Source organism: Canis lupus, chromosome 15, assembly GCF_003254725.2.
Source record: "Canis lupus dingo isolate Sandy chromosome 15, ASM325472v2, whole genome shotgun sequence".
Classification (NCBI taxonomy): domain Eukaryota; kingdom Metazoa; phylum Chordata; class Mammalia; order Carnivora; family Canidae; genus Canis; species Canis lupus.
In genome coordinates this window covers 4,484,896-4,504,876 of record NC_064257.1, presented here as the reverse complement: position 1 = coordinate 4,504,876, position 19,981 = coordinate 4,484,896, and the positions used below count along the sequence as shown (strand labels likewise).

The 19,981-nt window shown below is 43.8% G+C and overlaps 1 long non-coding RNA gene across 2 annotated transcripts; it reads left to right on the top strand.

The window, feature by feature from the left end:
- Nucleotides 1-3,258: 3,258 nt before the first annotated feature.
- On the top strand, nucleotides 3,259-19,651 carry LOC118350765 (uncharacterized). 2 transcript variants are annotated; one of them, XR_004805204.2, is made up of 3 exons: nucleotides 3,259-3,404; nucleotides 18,550-18,693; nucleotides 19,384-19,651. It is a non-coding gene; the product is annotated as an uncharacterized LOC118350765 (long non-coding RNA). The 2 variants fall into 2 exon arrangements; XR_004805203.2 differs by lacking the exon at nucleotides 3,259-3,404 and adding an exon at nucleotides 13,715-14,236.
- The last annotated feature ends 330 nt before the right edge of the window (nucleotides 19,652-19,981 follow it).

Here is a 19,981-nt window from a genome sequence, read left to right as displayed (position 1 = left end):
TGAACTGATGCAAGAATAAAAAGAAACCTGGCTGAGTACAGCCTAGCCCATCTTGTGGGCCAGTGAGGACCCATAGTAACACTGAAAGCTCAGATGTTGAGGAATGTATAATATTAGATTATTGTTTATTTTTTAAAAAATATTTTATTTATTTATTCATGAGAGACACACACACAGAGGCAGAGATGCAGGCAGAGGGAGAAGCAGGCTCCATGTAGGAAGCCCGATGTGGGACTCGATCCTGGGACTCCAGGATCATGCCCTGGGCTGAAGGCAGATGCCAAACTGCTGAGCCACCCAAGGATCCCCCAGATTATTGTTTAATTATATAATTGGGGCTTTAGGCTTGATCATATCTCTGTGGGTGTCTTAGAGGGGTGATATTTCTTTTGGGAGGGACTGACATTCCCAATTTCAATCATCCTGGGAGGAGGTTAATCCTGGAGCAAAAAATGAAGAGGTCTGAAATAGAATTTAGCTTTGAGGAAAAATTTCCTCTTCTCTCTTGAGTCTTGAATTGGTTTGTTCTGGGCTTTAAGGCATGAGGGTAACTAGAGCATTATATTAGTTAAGGTTATATAAGTCAAGATAACTAATATTATGTTAGTTATAGCCAGCTGCTGTAACAGATAAACCTTAACACCTCAGTATCTTAACAGAATAAAAGATTATTTCTTGCTTCCAAAATAGGTGTTCTTGATCACTGGTGACTTTCTACCAAGTGGCACTTAGGGGCCCAGGCTCCTTCCATCTTGTGGCTCCCCCATCTTTAACATGTGACTCCCAAGGTCGCCATGGAAGAAGAAAAACTAACTGAGGTCAGTTCTCAGTGTAGCCTGAGCAGGGGAGTACAGATTCTGAGCCAGAATGAAACAGCTTATTTAGCAGAAGAGCTGTATAAACTGTCACTATGTACCAGTATGTACCAGGGGAATACACATAGAGGTGGATCCTGAAGGTTTTGAAACAGGATGGGGGAGGGTGGGAATATATCTGGATCAAGGAGTGTTTATTAATATAGGAATGTTTTCCTGGGAATTGGAACTTAATGTCTCACAAGGACATTAGAGCCAGTGCTAATATACTGACAGAATGGCTTTGTGAAGCTTGGACATAATGGTTGCCCGGAGTAAGTTAGGTGGAGATGCTCTAATGTCCTGGTAGAGTATTGAGGGAATGGTCAGAGGGTTGAGAGATGTGGTATGAGACTGAGGCCAACTGACTGAGTTCTCTGAAAGGGGTCAGAGGATACTTCCTTCACTAAAGCAATAAGGAATGTGTTAGTTAAGAGCATACAGCTTGGCTGAGGAGCTCAGCAGTGGCTATCTTCTCAAGGTGAGGGTTGATGGTAAGAGGTGCTACCACGGAACTGGGATCCCTGATTACAATGAGGAGGATAGAATTTTGAAATTGCAGAGGTCAGGTGCCAGTATGTAACTGACAGAGGAAAGGATCAATATCACAATCAGCCAGCAAAGGCTGGAGTGGCAGCCCTTTGACCCAAAGGGATCTTGCTGATAGCTGATAGATAATGTTCCTAGAGGCTAGCTATATGGGCAGCCAACAAGGGTATTGCTTGGCTTTGTAACCAAAAAAAGATCAAGAACAGATGAGTAAAAAGCTTATGGCAGCTTCTGCAATAGAAAATAATGAATCTTTACCCATTTTTAATTTTTTTAAATTTTTATTTATTTTTTTCTTTACCCATTTTTTAGATCAGAGTCACTTTTCAGACTAATTCTATTGATGGGAGAAGAGGCCAAGTCCTCCTGAGGAAGGACACTGCAATATCACTTCAAGTATATACAGTAAACATTTCCCCAATCTTCCTCCAAAGGGATGTATAACTATTCTTTAGAGTAACATTTTGGGGAAAGGAAGAACATGAAGTTCTTTTGAGGGCCTTTGGTTTCAGGATCTGAGCTGGGAGCCCAAATGGCTCCCATTTTTGAGGTAGGGCATATTGAGAGTCCTAGCTTAGATTCTTAAACCCACATAGACTCTGTTCATTTTCTGGTTTCCGAGTGTATAATTAGAACAGATATACTTAGTAGTTGCCAAAACCTTTACATTGGTTCCCTGAACATTATGGTAAGAAGCCCAAGTGGAGCCCTTTAAAAATGCTCTCACTTCTTGGCCAAGATGTTAAATCTGAAGCAATTCCATATCTTAGATGGCATTGTAGAAATTAGGGCCACTAACAAAGACTTAAAAGATTCAGGGTTGATTTTTCCCATTACAGTCCCACTCAATTCACTGGTATGGCCTCTGAAAAATCCAGATTGGTCATAGATGGTGACAGTGGACTACCAAAACAAGTGGGACCCCCAGTTGCAGCTGCTATGCTAAATATGGTATCTTTACTAGAACAGATCAACATAGCCTCCAGCATTTAATATGCAGCATTTGATCTTTTCAATTCACATCAGGAAGAAGGATTAGAAGCAGTTTGTATTCACATGGGAAGGACAACAATATATATTCACTGTCTTGCCCCAGGGCTATGTTCCTTTTCTTGCTTTCTGTCATAATATAATCTAAGGGCACCTTGATTGTCTTGATAGTCCAAACCACCATTCTGATCCACTATGTTGGTGGCATTATTCTCATCAAACAGAATGAATAGAAAGTGCCAAGCACTCAGGATGCTCTAGTAAGAGGCAAGCATGTCAGGTGGTAGGAGATAAATCCTAAAAGGACTAACACATTGGTAAATCTTTTAGAGGTGTTGCTCCTTGAATCTCCTATCACTAAGAAAGAGGCACAGTGCTTGGTGGGACCCTGGAGTTTTGAGGCAGTGTATGTGACACTTGGAAATAGCATTCTAATCCATTTGTTCAGGGGCTCAGCAGGTTGCCAGTTTTGAATGGGTCCTAGATCAAAAAAAGGTTCAACAAGTTAGGGCTGTAGAGTAAACCACCCTACTGCTTGGGCCATTTGACCTGGTAACTGCAATAGTGTTAGAGATATCTATGGTGGATTCTGGAAAGCCCTATTAGGAGGAACACTGGGTTAAAGTTATGGAGCAAGGCTATGCCTTCTGTTGCAGAAAACTACTTCAACTCCTGGGGTGTTACTGGGTCCTAGCAGAGACAGAGCACCTGATCATGGACTATCAAGTAACTATATGGCCAGAGCTCCCCATCATGAGCTAGGTATTATCAGGTCTGAGTCATAAAGTAGGGTAAATGCATCAGCAACCCATTGTATGTAGAAATGGCTCATTTGAGTCAGATCTGAATAGGTCAAGAGGGCACAAGTAAGTACAGGTCAGGTGGCTTAGGCTCCCATGTCATCCACGTCTGTTAAACCAACACTCTACTTTCAGCTTGTGTCTATCATCTTGTGCGAGTATTCCCATCACCAGCTGATGGAGAAGGGAAAAACCCTGGGTTGGTTCACAGGTGAGTCAGCTCAATATGTTGGTGGTCCTAGAGGAAAGAGGCTTCAGGTAATGTATATTGGTTGTCAACTTTTTATGGAAGGTCATGTGGTCTCAGGTGACCATACACATAGCTGATTGTGCAAGGATGAATTGCTTGGCTAATTGGTCAAAGGCCTAGAGGAAGCAAGATTGTATATTAAGAGATTAGAAGTCTGGAAACAAGAGGTGTGGATGGCTCTGTTGAAATGGACACAAGATTTTCAGTTTTTTGGGGCACCTGGGTGGCTCAGGAGTTGGGCATCTGCCTTTGGCTCAGGTCATGATCTCAGGGCCCTGGGATCGAGTCCCATGTCAGGCTCCCTGTGGGGAGTCTGCTCCTCCCTCTGCCTATGTCTCTGCCTCTTGCTCTGTGTCTCACATGAATAAATAAATAAAATCTTTAAAATTTTTTTCAGATTTTCGTATCTCACATTATTGCTCATCAGATAGTATCCAGTGTAGAAAAGTCATAAAACAACTGGGGGACAAGAAGACTTATTCATTGAGTGTCAGTGTCTGTCTCAAGCCATTCCACACATACCCTATGGGCCCACGTCAAAAGTAGCACTGTGGTGGGGATGGAGCCTGGGCATAAGCCCAATAGCCTGGGCTCTCTCTCACCAAGGCTGATTTAGCTAATGTGGCTGTTATAGTATGACCCCTCAGCAGCAGAGACCAACACTGAACTCTCAGGATAATACTGATCCTTGTGGAGAATGACTGCCTACTGGGTGACAAGTGCCCCTACAAGGGGCAGCAATTTGTCCTTACTGAGAATGATGTTCTAGACATGGGTTTGTCTTCTCTGCCTGAACTATCTATTCCAACATTGCTATCCAAAGTTTGGATATGTTTGACTTATGATATGGGATTCCACACCATCTCAGATCAAGGAACACACTTTCAACAAAGGTGGTATGACAATGGACACATAACGTTCGGATTCATTGGTCCTATTATATATTATATCACTAGGAAGCTGTCAGCCTGATAGAAAGATGTAATGGCCTCTTAAAAACTCAGTAGGGTGGCAGCTTGAGAAGTGGTACCCTGTAAATTTGGGATTGTTTTCTAGGATGCAGCATATACATTACACCAAAGGCTATTAAGAGGAGTTGTGTTGTAATAGAATATATGGATGAAAATCATAGGGGTGAAAATGGGATTGGGCCCTTTCACCAGGGACCAACTTGGGGAAACCTGTGCTTCCTGTCCTAGGATCTTGAGGCTCTGTGGGACTAGAGGTCCTGGTCTCTAGAGGTGAATTACTTCCACCAGGGAAAATGACAAAGATTTCACTGAACTGGGAACAAAGATTTCTAGCTAGTTATTTTGGATTTTTCATGCTGTGATAGACCAGCATATGAGGAAAGGAGCTAGGGTTGCTGCCACATAATGGGGACAACAGGGAATAAGTCTAAAACTTCTACTTCCTATGAATTGTTCCCATTTGCTACTTTACTTGTGCTCCTTGAGACTATCTCCTGCACCCAAGTCTATGTCTCAGGATCTGCTTTTGTGGAGACAGTAGGATTTTAAATTTTGTCCTAAGTGCAATGAAACCCACTGAAGGGTTTTAAGCAAGGATAGGACATGATTAGATTTGCATTTTACAAAGATGACTCTAGTGGCTGCATGGAGAATGGATCGGAGGGGCCAGAGTGGACTGGAGAATCTAGTTAGGAGGCAATTATAAGAGTCTTAAAGAGATGGTGGTGGTTTGAACTCATGATAGTGGCGGTAGAAATGGAGAAATGGTAGATGGACTTGAGATATTTAGGGAAAAGAATCAATAGGACAGTAAGTGTTCTCTTATCTGGTTCATATCACTTTGTTAGTCTTAGTGCGTGCACTTTGTTAGTCTCTGTGCACTCCTTGTTCTTTCCACAATTGGTCAGTGGCTCCAGGATAAGCCCTGCTGAGATCTCTTGTTGGCAGTTATCCTCTGGGAGGAAAGGGCTGTATATGTGAGTCAAAGACATTTATCATTGAATATTAGCGACGTGATGCTCAAGAACTCTGTGGTGGGACCTTTCTAGCTCAACCTAACACAGTGAGACTGTTCTCTTTAGTAGAGCAAAGGCTCAGAGTTCTAGTTCTGTTTGAGTGGCTCTACAAAACTCTTGAGTCCCAAGGCTGTGTGGTATTTAGCTGATTATCACTGCAATAAGGAGGAGACAGGACGGATTTGTGGGAAGATGGTGGCAGCCCTTAAGATCCCCAGAAACACTTGGTAGGGGAGGTGCAAGGAAGTAGAGTGGAAGATAACTCCTCAAAAGACCAGATTTCTTGCCATCAGTCAGCTGAGAGATTCAAGTTAGCAAAGTAATGCGACTGTATTTGTCAGGAAATGGGGCAGGAAATGTATGCTGGACCAGGTAAGAGGTGGGGCACAGTCTGATGATTTCCCAGGTTTCTGGCTCCGGTGACTATTTGGTGGGATATAGATTTTAGTTTTAGATATGGGGAGGAACACCAAAATAGTAATGTTAGTTTGTTGGATATATTTGTATTTCTGTTGTCTAAGATAATGCCTGGCATGTCAGGAACTCAATAAATATATGTTCAACAACATTAAATTCTTCTCCCCAAATTCCTCCAGCAACACCCAACCTCAGCAATAATCAGGACTGTCATTGTTACTCTCTATTTGAGATAATTTAGTCTCTAGGTGAGAGACTAGTTAGCTATAATGCAAGGTCTCCAACTGAAGGGGTGTGGTTTTGGGTAATGTCCACAAAGTAACTGAATTACTGAAGACTTATTGGATGTTCAAGGATATGGAGACCTAGAGGTGGGAGATGAAGACCCACATGTACCCAGGGCCCAGCTTTTCTGAATGAGGTGGCGACTGAGGCCTGGGGGAAGGCTGAAGAAGGCAACTTGCTCCTCTGGATCAGGACCTATTATAATCCTGATTATAGTGGTTACAGGACAGGCTTTGGAGTTAGTTACCTTGGGTTCATATCACCACCGTTCCCAAGGTTGACCTTGGGAAAGTCACTTAGCTTCCAAGCCTTATTTCCCATACTTGTAACATGGAGATATTCATGTCATCCTCTTTGTAGGTTGTTGTGAAAACTCAATGTGATAAAACATGTATCAGCTCAATGCGTGGCACGCAGAAAGCATTCAGTGTATGCTATTAATAATAAACAATGAAGCATACTCATAATTATTTTAATCTGCCCAGCAATATCATATATTCCTTGTACTCCTTCTGTCTTATGAGTAAGATATCATCATTGTTATTCCCATTTTACATATCAGAGAATCTTGGAGAGGTGAAATGACTTCACCTAGCAAAGAATATGGTGCAGATGAGCCACCTTGTCAAGTCTTCCCTTCCCAAATCCCATGTCCCCCATGACTCATTTCATGCAAGGTTTAGGTATAGTTAGGTGAGTTCATCCAGCCCATTCCTGAATCAATGCCTAAAGATGAGACTCAAGTTCTAGGAGAGAGGACACACTCCCCAACCCAACCTGGGATGCATATGTGTGTGCCTGTGTGTGTGTGTGTGTGTGTGTGTGTATGCATGTGCATTCGCATTGGAGAGTGAGGGTAAAATGGTGAAATATTTCCCTTAAATCTCCACATCTCCAGGAATCCCCAAATCACAGAAGGTATACATATTTCTCCTCTGTCCTTTCCTTTTCTTAATTAATTAATTAATTTGAGAGAGAGCAAGAGCTAGCATGAGCATTGGGGGAGAGGAGCAGAGGGAGAAGGAGAGAGAGCTTTAAGCAGACTCCACACTGAGTGAAGAGCCCCACTTGGGGCTCGGTCCCATGACCCTGAGATCATGAGCTAAGCTGAAACCAAGAATTGGACATTTAATCAACTGTGCCGCCTGGGCGCCCCTCCTCTGTCCTTTCAATACTCTTCTCAGACCTCCTACCTTTACCGTGTTTTGGAAAGCTCTATTCAATGAAGCTGAATTCAAATGAAAGAGAAAAACATTCTTTCCCCTTGGGTCTCTGTATTCCACTGTTCAACCCGAGCCAACTGAACAACTCAAGACCTGGGAGAAATCTGAGATCAGAATATCTGGATTTTAGATCAGATTGTGTTACTCAGTGACTCTGAGTAATTCCTTTTTTCTCTCTGGGCCTCAGTTTTGTTTTTTTTGTTTTTTGTTTTTTGTTTTTTTTTTTTATCAGTGCCAAATGGGGACTGCTTCAGCCTGACACTCCATAACTCAATGTTGCACCCACATCTCCTACTTCTGGCGGAAGGAGGGAGGGATTATGGGGCAGTGGCATCAATCTCCTTTCTGGGATGGCTCCTCTGAGCTCTATATTTCTTGCTATAGTGACCAGGGAATTTTCCCCTATTGATTGCTTTCTGTAATCGAGCTTAACAAATAGAACTTCCCTCAAATGATTCTTCCAACTAAACTGATAGAAAGCTAACCTTGTTATATTTATTGACAGAACATTGAAATAAATATTATAGGTCTAGAGGGAATGTTTCAGCCCATTGATTTTTTTAAGGAAATAATAAATGGAGCCTATTCCCTTTGGCATATTATGCTGGGAATAATCTGAAAAAATGCTTAGCTTGTTCAACACAGAGCTTAGAAACCCTCCTTCCACTCCCCATGGAGCAGTGGCCCTTTGCATAAATCTGTTCTGGCCCAGACAATCAATTTTCAATTTTAATTATTTTCAAAACTCGTTTATTATTTGCTTGTTCTGTGAGTTGGAAGCTTTACTTTCTTGGTGAGTTTGTAGCCAGGAGTGGTCAGACCTCTGGTCTGGGTCTGGAGGCATGAAATTTCTTAGTTTTACCCACCAGAGAGGAAAACTCGCCATCCCTTTCCCCAGGGTCCCTTGTTTGAGAATAGGGGTCTGCAAATTGGGCCCACTGCCTATTTTTGTAGATAAAGTTTTATTGGAAAGCAGTCACATCTATTCGTTAACATGTCTGTGGCCGTTTTCTACCACATAGTAGAGTTGAGTTGTAAAGCAATAGAGACCAGATACCCCACAGAACCTGAAATATTTACCATCTGGTCCTTTACAAAAAAATTTGTCCACCTCTGTTCTAGATTCTCCTTTTTCCTGCACCTCCCTCCCTTTTGAGAGTTTTTATTTTCATCATCCTGTGCTCATCACAACAAGTGCACTCCTTAATCTCTATCACCTGTTTCACCCATCCCCCCCACTTCCCTCTGGTAATCATCAGTTTGCTTTCTATAGTTAAGAGTCTGTTCGTTGGTTTCTCTCTCTCTCTTTCTCTCTTTTCCTTTGCTCATTTGTTTTGTTTCTTAAATTCCACCTATGAATGAGATCATACAGTATTTGTCTTTCTCTGACTCACTTATTTCACTTAACATTATACTCTCTAGCTCCATCCATATCATTGCAAATCCTCCTGCCCTTTTTAATGAGACCAGAATGTTTCATTCACTCATTGGGGGTCTCTCTTGGGCCAAGTGGCTACCATAATGATAACATTAGTCAATGCCTGTATGGTGCTCTTCTAGGTCCTGGGCACTCTCCTAAAGATGTTATATATATTAATCTTCATTTCATCTTCACAACAACCCCAGGAGGTAGAACAATTATTAGCTCTGTTTTAATAATGAGCAAGTAAGGCACAGAAAAATTAAGTAATTCACCCAAGTCACACAAATAGAACATAGCAGAGCTGGGGTTTAAATCCAGGCAGACTGGCTTCAGAATGAGTGTCAAAGATGGTGGGTTCTCAGAAAAGATCTAGGTCAATGTCCTTAATGGGACAATGGGGAAATTGAGGCCTGAAGAGGGATCACATAATTGGTGATAAAACTGGAAGTAGAATCCAGATAACTGTTGCAGTGTCTTTTTATTATTATTACATTGTTAGGCTCAGCTTCTGTTTATCTGAGTCAGGGATGGAAATTCAAAGACCATTAGAGCAGAGCCCTGCAGCACACACCCTCTACCCGTCTAAGAGATTGGTGGTTATATTATCCACAACATCACTCAGTACTTCTTTCTCACAGTCATTTGCTCCTTTTACTTTCTCATGTTGATGGAGGAACTTGGTACGTGGAATTTGGAAAAGAACTTAAACCACGTTATAGAGTCACATACGATCAAAGATTGAGCCACATATATGCCAGTCTTCCAATTAAAAGTCTTTTTTTTTAAGTAGGCTCCATACCCAAGCATGGAGCCCAACATGGGGCTTGAGCTCATGACCTTGAGATCTGAGCTGAGACCAAGAGTTGGATGCTCAACCTACTGAGCTACCCAGGTGCCCTCCAATTAAAAGTCATTCTGTGACCCTTTGTCTTCCCTGGCTACTACTGTATCTTTGACCTTCTTTGTGAAGCCAGATTGATGAGAGGATTGCTGCTCCATCATTGTCTCTGCATATTTCCCTTTTATTCACTCCTCAACCCATTCTAGTCTGGTGTGATCCAGAGCCCACCACTACTCTAAGGAGGCTCCCAATGATCCTCAGATTACAAGGGTAGTATTTCCACTCCATATCTTAAAGATCTCTCTTGCCTTTGAAACTGTTGACAACTACCTTCTCCTTGACCTGTTTCTTCCGAGCAACACTCTCCCAGCTTTTCTCCTACCTCTCCAGACACTCCTTCTCAGGATCCTTTACTGCTTCTGCTCTGTCTGCTCTGTTAGATTTTGAGTGGCATGGAGTTGCATCCTAGGTCCTCCTCCTATTGTACTCAGGGTCAGGCCAGGCCAGAGTTCTGACTATCTACACCTCCCCTTCCTGGCTCTGACAATGCTAGCTCAGAGAGGGGCTAAGGATCAAACTTGTTTTGTGTGGAGGCAGCCTGGCCTAGTTCTGAGCTGAGTGAACCCTGATCATGACTGAGCCAAGAGGAGGGGTTGGACCCAGCTAGGCTTATTTCCATCTTTCCACCATCCCCTCAACGGCCCTTTTGTTGAGAGCAATCAGGCTGGAGAGCCATCAGCCCTCACCCCTATTGCCCTGTCTTATCTAGGCAAGTTGTGGGAGGTGTTCCTTATGTGGCCTTGAAGGCTGAGGAGTCCAGTGGTGCCCACAGGGCTGTGGGTTACATCACAATGTGGCAGAATGGGAAGGCCTGTCCTCAACTGGTTCTATTTGGACTTTGGAGACTCTGGGTGTCCGAATTCCCTCCCTGGCCTATTGGGAAGGACAGACTTGTGTCTCTGGAGGCTAACAGAGAAGAGAAGAGCTTGGTTTTATTTTTTAAAGATTTTATTTATTTGAAAGAGAGAGAGAGAGAGAGAGAGCACAGTGGGGGAGAGGGAGATGGAGAGAGAGAGAATCTTAAGCAGACTCCATGCTGAGTGCAGAGCTCAAAATGGGGGGTCAATTTCATGACTCTGAGATCATGACCTGAGCCAAAATAAAAAGTCAGATGCTTAACTGACTGAGCCACCCAGGTGCCTCTTGGTTTTAGCTTCACAGAAGCAGATGAGTCCCCCAGGGGGGAAGGTAGAGATGGAAAGGAGAAAATCTACTTTTCCTATGACTGACTATGATACTCTTGAATGATACTCTTGAAACTTCTACTCAACAGCAGGACACTGCCCTTCTGTAATACCCCTATCCAGCCATCTTTCCACCTGTAATGACCAACCACAGTGAACAGAGACCAAGAGTAGTAATGTCTTCAGGGGCCAAGAAGGTGATGAACAAAGTCGGCTTTGTGGGGACTGCAGAGAGTTTATGTTCCATAAAAGGCTTGAGTCACAGTTTGGGGTGGGTAGCTGGGCTTAGTTCCTGCAGTTGGTTGACATGTAAGGCCGGAAACTTGTGTTGCCAGATCCTCTAAGTTTTCAAGAGAAGTCCGAAATCTGGAATTTTTTTTTGTGTAATCTGATTTTTAAATGTTGGCAACTACTAAATTAAAAAAATACCAGTGTGGACCAAACAAATCTGCAGGCAGCTTATGAAGGCTTTTGGGAGGCATTTGGCCTGCGGGTGGCCAGTTCATGATGCTTGATATAGAAGCACAGAGGGACCCAAGGCATGCTTGGATCTAATAATAGCCAGGTACACCAACTAAGGCTGAATGCACTAGGAAATACCTACAATTCAACATCCATGTTTTCCCTACTGACCAGGACTACTTCACTGTTCACAGCTGCAGAAGATGGAAACACTGTGACTTTTCATTTGAACTAAATACTGAACAATAACCAGTGTCTCTGTTAACATTGGTTAATCAGTTGATGGTTGAACACAAAATATGTTATTCCTAGTCTCACAGATATGCATGTTTGTTTATTCATTCAACGAGCAGCCATGATTATGGTGTAAGACACGACTCTGGCTCTGTGTCATGTTAAAACTTACCTACCGTACCAGGCCGTAAGAGGTATAAGCTGTGAGTGTGACAATGAAGCAGAAAGATACTATCAATTATGTTTAGGGTACCTGAGAAAGCTTCAGGGAGGAGATAACATTTGACCTGACCCTGGAAGGATGAGTGAGTGGGGATGAAGTAGCTTTCAGTTAGGATTCTTGTGTGCAAGCAACAGAATTAATTCAGTAAAACTAACCAAGAGGGAGCTGGGAGACCAGGCCAGAGGAAGGTAGGAAGTGAGTTAGCTCTGGAAGCCTGGGATTCTGGAAGCCTGGGATTCTGGAAGCCAGGAGCTGAGAAACTGGTTCTCAGCAAGAGCAGATGGGAAAGGGAAGGGCTGCTGGTGACATGTTTGTTTTTTTTTTTTTTTCCTGACACTGTTGAAATTCACCCCCAAAGTGCCCTGTGATCCTTGTGGCACTCAAGAGTGAGTGTCCTGAGAGACAGTGACTACTGGCAGACTTTAGGTAATGTCTCCCCCCCTCCCAAGTCCCTCATACAGATGAAGGGTATGATGGTCTTTATGTGCATAATTTAGCTGGTGAAGAGCAGTGGGCAGGGGACACAGGCATTTCCTTCCTGTCATGACTGTATGCAGTAATGATTATCTCCAACCCATGCTCACTGGAAGGAAGACAGCCCCAAATTCTTCAGGCTGAGCAGTTCTCTGATGGGACATTGCAGGGCCTCCAGAGGACTCCAGGTTCCGTAGGAGAGGAGATGTGTGGCAGAGACTGATGGGGAAGCCTTACGGATGTCAGTGTCCACTGGTGCCAGTTACTGAGTGCTTCTACCTCTGCTCCAAGCTACAAGCAGGAGCATAGTGACTTCCTGTGTTCTGCGGAACACAGCACTTTGTTCTTGCCTCAGGCTTCATTCCTCTTAGTCAACAGGAAAAATAAAGGCTTATTTTCTCAAGTTAGGACTTTTTAGTTCAACTTGTAAACAAATGAACAAAACTGAAAAGTAACTTAATTAGCATTGGAAACAATCTAAATATACGGTAATAAGGAACTGAGTAAATAAATTTCAGTACACACAATAGAATATAATCTGCCCCCATTGCAAAATAGCCTATGTATTCCTACCCTATTAAAAAATGTAGACACACACACACACACACACACACACACATGCAGAGAAAAATGACTGGAAAGATATATACCAAAATGCTAACAGTGATTATCAAAGGATAGTAAGATTCTGGGTGGATTTTAATATCTTCTTTTTGCTTATCTCGCCTTTTCTATGGCTCCTGTAATTAACAAGAAATACTATTTAAATCAGAAAAATGCCTTTCTTAGAAAAATAAAGTTGTTAAGTACAATTGTCAATTATTGTGAACAAGCTACCCTTTTACTACCAGTCATGAGAATTGGCTGAGCAAATACTGAGTAACACGTAGCAAGGTCTGAACAAAGTTAAGAATGTGGCTGAAAAATGGATTGGAGGATGTCACATTGGCCCATATTTTGACTTTCCCTTGCCCCCATTAAAGATAGCCATCTGCTTGACAGCCCCTTTTAGGGAATCGGGGAATGGGGTCATGGTTCCATCAGTCCAAGGCCTATGTCTCAATGGTTTTGCCCATGAGATTATGGACACTTTTACCATAATATTTATTCAGTTTTATGGCCTTAAATATAACACTAACTCCTAATAATCAATATTGATTTAACTATAATATCTTATTTATAGACACAGCCCTCTGGTTTGCATGTGGACTCAAGCTGTAATGCAACAAAAATGAGCCACTCACTCTCCTGGCCCTGGGCCAACAATGAAGGAAGTATCAGCTTCTGATGAATGGTTTTGAAGCCAATATAGGATTTTGGGTTTCCGATGCCTATTTCTCCTCACTCCCTCTAGGCTGGCTACTCCCCACACCAGCCAGAGCCATCCTGGGGCTGAGGATGTCTGTTTATTTCATGCAGCATAATTGTCAGTCTTATGAAGTCAGGTCTTCCAACTGATCTCATTGGTGGGGGGGGGGGAGTTACAACAAGTTCTCAATGGGAATGTCAAATAGAAAGGGGGGACCTTGAGGGGAAGAGAAACAGCTAGAAGTACCCAGGATAATGTAGGTATTGGGGAAGTAGAGGCTTGCCCTCCCCCACCCTCCTACCTATCCCAATGACTCTGACAGGATGGTGTGGATTTCTAGAGAAGTTATTATTGTCGCTGTAATTTGTACTGAAGAGGCATCTGGGCAGTACAGCTGGTGGCTGCCCCTTGTAGGAGCAGGACATTGGTCTGGCAATCATGCTGTGGTATGACAGAGATCCATGAAGTAGGGTAGAAGCAGCCAGAGTTTAGAGTCTGGAGAAGACAAGACTGAGACTGGTGGAAACTGCCTAAGACCAAGAGGTGAAAGAGGTGACCAGCTCTTGCTTACAAAGGGGCTATGCCTTCCAGGGACCAGCACACACCACCCATTGCTGAGAACAGTCCCCTCATCCTCTTGAGGTTCCTGGAATATTCAAATCTGGTATTTGGTGAGTATAGAGTTATTATTTATCCCCTTGAAGCCCCAAACACACACACACACATCAATATCCATTTACCTTTCTTTTGGAAACAGTTTAAGATTCCACAGGTGGAGTCTATGATCCAGGCCTATCCAATCAGATCATGTCTTGTCCTTGATTGCAGACTGGCTTAGGACTTTTGGAGGAGCTATCAGAGTCTGGTTCTCTTTCACTGCACTTGAATTCAAGAGGATGTAGTGGCTGGAGCTGCTGCAGTTATCTTAGCACCATGTGGAGCTTGAGGGAAAAAGCAACATAGAAGTGAGCTGAGAGATACCTTGCAAGAGATGCCAATTATTTCCTCCGTACCCACAACCTTTCTTAGGGAGTTCTGCACCCCACTCCCAACAGTATTATGCAGCATGTGACCGTTATTCTTCATTAGAAATAGTTTTTATCAGGGGTGAACACCTAACTTAATATGACCAATCAGATTCTTTCTCCTAGGCATTTGGAACCAAGACACAGACACAGAGACTAGAATTAGTAAGATGGCACTACTTGGGCACTAGAACCAAAAAGCCATGTGGAGTTGGGGCTAAAGATGGATGTCCCAGCTTGTCCATTTGCTCTTGGATACACTCCTTTCACATGCAAGTTGGAGTTAAAGAGAAGTACATAGAAAGAGAGAATAATAATTATATTATAATTATATTAATAATGTCTTAGTTACTTAATGTAACAAGACAGCCCAAAACTTAGTGCCTTAAAACAGTTTATTATTATCTATCATGGTTTTGTGGGTTGACTAGACTTGGCTAGGTGATTCTCATTGGGGGTATCTTGGTATCTCAAGATGTTCTAATCTTGGCTAGGAGTGTTTTTTTTTTTAGGACTGGTCTTATTTCAAAACTCACCTGAGCTGGATGTCCAAGATGATGCACATATTGGCCAGCCATTGATGCTGAGCAGCAATTAACGTCTCTTCTAGTGTTGGCGAGGTGGCTATGGCAGCTAACCCACGTGTGCTCACTGATGATTGGATCAGGGGTAAACACCTGACCAATCTAGACCAATCACATGGCAACAATCTCACGTGGCTCCATCTAAGTTAAGAAGGAAAGGATTAGCTTATCCTTGTGGGTTTTTTTTTTTTTTTTTCATTGAGCTACCTGCGGACTTTTCCTTCCTTATCATTCCCAGAACTGGAATAAACCAACCACTGGCAAAGGGGAATATGATTATTCAGACTGGTTAAACAACATGAAAAACAGAAAAAGACTCATAAACATAGAGAACACACTGGTGTTTGCCAAAGGGTTGGGGAGCAGGTGAATGGGTAAGGGGAATTAAGAGGTACAAACTTCTAGCCATAAAATAAATCACAGGGATTAAAAAGTACAGCTTACAGAATTTAGTTCATAATGTAATATATTTAGGGTGGCGAGCATTTTACAATGTATATAATTGCCGAATCACTGTGTTGTATACCTGAAACGAATTGAATATTATATATCAATGACAATTCATTTAAAAAGTAAAAAGTAAAAATAAACAAAATAAGTAACCAAGATGAAAAATACAGCGTAGGAAATAGAGTCAATAATATTGTGATAACGTTGTATGGTGACAGATGGTGACCACACTTGTCACAGTGAGCGTTGAGAAATGTATAGGATTGTTGAACCATTCTGCTGTACACCTGAAACTAAGATAATATTGTATGCCACCTATACCTCAATAATAAAAATAAATTTAAAAAAGACTGTTTTAGATGAGTCGTGATACATTCCTTGGGCAGGACTCAATACAACCTAATTTTGGGGACAAAGTCTGTGTTCTGCTGGCAAGGAAGAAGGTGGGGGCTTAGCTATTGGATAGGGCAGCCAATAGTTTCTGCCATATGTATTTTTAAGAAGCAAAGAGAATGGCCTCTGTCCCTGAGGTTATGGTTCTACCTCTGGGGCTCTGGTGGGCTGGATGCACTGTTTCCTGTCCTGGAGAGTCTATGAGATCTCCTGTTATATCCTGACAACCAATTCTCCTGCACTTAAGCTAACTTGAGAACGTTTCCAGTTTTGCCAGCCACTAAGACAACCACTGAGACATTCTGAGACACCTTGTTTCACAGTTTTCTAGACTATTTCCTAATGGACTAGTATGCTTGTGCCTGATGGGTGTTGCCCTTGCAATCAGGAGACCTGAGACTTAATCACGGCTTTCATGCAGGGCTGATGTTACCTGACATGCTTGCTGCCACAACTTCTTCCTGAAACTGTGGAGGTCACTGACAGTTAACTAGAACACCCGTTCCCACTGAACCTAGATGTGGCTTCAGAATTCTTGGCACAATGCTCAAAGCCAGCCACCTGGTAAGAGCTGGTGTATGAAATGAAACCCATCACCACTGTTCCTCTAAGTGGCTTGGTGGACCTGAAGAGCCTCCTTTCTAAGTTTAGGTTTCCCCGTGTGTAATAAGGGGGGGTTGGATCAGGTGATTTCTTTCCCTGTTGACCTTCTTCTCATCTTACTACTCAAATTCTGTTTTTAGACTTGGTGTGGCCATGGTCTCTGGTCACACCCTAGGGATCCCAGCGATGTTCAAACGGTCAAATGACATGACCTTGGGTTTAGGCACTAGGTGTAGATCAGTCCTGTTCCTATACGTGGAGATGCTTTGTCTCTTCCCAGGATTCCAGAGAAGCCTAGTCTCCAACTGGAGGTCTGAAATTCCTATCCCCACAGTGCCACTTAGAGGGGTCCCCATAGGCAACTGATTGTTGCTTTAGGAGGATTCTATGGGCTGTATAGAATTGTGGTCGAGGGAAAGATCTGGATTCAAAGCCCATTTTTACTTCTTGCCAGCAGGGTAACCCTAGGATAGTTATCCAACCACTCTGGGCCTCAGTTTCCTCATCTGCAAAATGCTAACAATGCTACCTTTGTTATAGTAAAGATTAAATAAGATCATGCATGTAAAGCAATCAGCTGAATACCTGGTGCACAGGGAGTATTAACCCAATGGCAGCTGTTATTGCTATGCAAGGAGGAGGGGACATTTTTTCCTGTTGTAACAGTGTCACAAACCCTTCCCAAATACAGAGTCCAAGAAGATCTCTTCGCCTGAGTCCTGGGCAGGCAGGAGGGAGGGAGGACACTCTCCTAAAATGGCTGGAGCCGACCATGACCTGCTCTTCTGGCTGGACACTGAGCAGATCCCACTGTGTCTCATATTTTAGGTGACAGTGGCATGTGGGCTCACTTGGAGGACACTGTCGGGGAACTGGAGTCATTGGGACGACGGGAAATACTGTCCCATTAGGCAGGGCCAAGGCAGCTCGGTTGGGAGAGGATCCATGCTGGGGACTCCTTGTCTCTTTAGACCACTGAAAGGCTGTCACAGGCAGAGAGCAGACACTTTGCTGTAATCCTGGAGAGGAGGGAGGGAACCACAGAAGGCTTTCTGCCACAATGCAGATTCGGATGCTCGCAGCCATCCAAAGCTTGACGAGTGGGGCTCTGCCCTCCGTTTTCTTCTCACTTCACACCAGTGGCTTTCAACTCTGGGTGAACACCAGAATCACATGAGAGATTTCTAAAAATATCACTTCCCAAATCCCACCCACGAAAACACTACTGATTCAGGAGATCTCAGGGGGTGAGCATAGAATCCCCATATGCTTCCTTCAAATCCCCTTTCCCTTGAATTATTGGAGTAGATTTTGCTTTCTTAAAATCTAATGACCCACACGTTGGAGGTGCCTGGACTTCTTCTGCCCTGACGTGGGGACCTTAGTCCCTTCTAGGGGGTGACATTGTGCCAGCTGAGGGTTGACACATGTAGGCCTTGGCTCGGCCCCTAATTCCTTTTTGACCCTGGCCATGTTGGCTAGGCACTGCTGGTGAGGAAGAAATCCCTGACAAGCTCTGTGTGTGATGCTACTTGGTGGCTCAGACTTTCACCACATAGGGGACATTCACGCGCCTCCTCTCCACCTAGGGGAGCATTAAGAAGCCCATAGGGTGTCCTGCTGCCTCTGGCCACCCTATAGACTGGGCGATGGGGGGGGCGGCAACCCAGGGAAGAAAACAACTTAAGAAGACCCCAGACTCTCACTATAGCCCTTCTGATACCCATGAGTTTTCAGAAGGCACTGACAGTTGTTGGTGGGGGCTGGGGGGCAGGTAGAGGGAGAGGGAAATACATTTTTAAAGATAACCTGGAGGCAAATATAATATTTATACTTATTTATCCTCAGAGCTCACTCGCAAGGCCCCAGACATGTCTAATGAGCAGGAATTGCAAAATGGCCACGAATTCTACTTGTTTGCCTTTGCAGAGTCTCTGAGCAAGCTCACGGACTCCGATTTTTCAACTGTGTGACTGCTGCAGGCAAAATGGCTGTAAGGAACACCAGGACGTGCAGTGAGCGCCCGACCCCCAGAGGCACTGAGCCATGGAACTGCCGACCCAGGAAAATGAGGTGCTCCCCTCCACCCCCTCCTTGGCAGAACACAGAGCATTCACACACACACACACACACACACACACACACACACACACACAAGCCCACATGACATAAATATGCACACGTATGTGTACGCACACACACGCATACACACACCCTCACAGAGTGAGGCATGCAGAGATCCTTGCATGCCTTATGCCTCCCTTACAGGCTTGTAGGCACATCCCTGTCCAAATTCATACACACTCCCCAAAGCGGGTATAACATATGGTGTCTCTGGACAGGATGCTCCTTGGCTAAAGTCCTGTTCTGGGTGAAGGCCCTTACCTGCTATGCTCACTCTGGACACCGATGATGTCGGAAGCAATATCTGAAGGGGGTTGTCATGTATAGAGTCAACCACAGGATTAATTGAGGCCAGCACAGTCTGTTCTGGAATAAGAGCAACGCACAGGTTACTAAATGCTTAACTCCCACGTCTATGCATAGTGTACGTTGCGGTATTTATATGAATACATACAGAAACATATATGATGCATGTCAACAGGAAGATATATGGGAGACCCCTTAGCTAAGTGGAGTGTCTCTGCCTTGGGCTCTGACTCCCCAGGCTGGGCCAGGCTGCTGTTGCTGGTTCTGAGCCCCTGGTGTGCCTTCCCAGAGCGCTTACTACAGTTGCCTTTCTACTCTTGTTTGGTATGTTAGTTTTCCAGTCTATGTTACCTGAGCTGTGTGCTCCAGGAGAGAAGGGCCACGTCGCTGCTCACCGTTGCATTCTGAGCGCTCAGCACACTGGTAGGTTCTCAGTAACTAGATGGTTGAATTAGGCCCAGTCCTTTCCTTCTGTGGTGTCTCTCTCTGTGTTGCTGACAATCAAGTCTCACACCCTGGCACCAGGAGGGTCACTTCTTTTAAATGCTAACGGCAGAGAATTCCCGGACTTGATCCGAAAAGTTCAAATTTCAAAAATAGCACTGAGGCCAACTATTTCTAATGAGGTGATTTTCCTCATCCATGTGGCCAGCGGCCTGTTTACCTGGGGGTGGGGGGGGGAGCAATCTCTGTTTCCCTGGGGGTTTAGTTTATATACAAATGCCTTTCTCATGGTTGAATTGTGGCTGGCCTGACTGGGCTGCTGGGGGGGAGAGTGTGGCTTGCAGAACCACAACCTGCTCAGGTTTTCACAGGACAGTGTCATTTCCAGATACCATCTGGCCTGAAAAACATCCTTTTGGGAAGAATTGCATGTTCTTAAGGCCATGGTCTGAAGTCTTCATATACAACCATTGCGCTGGGTCAAGCC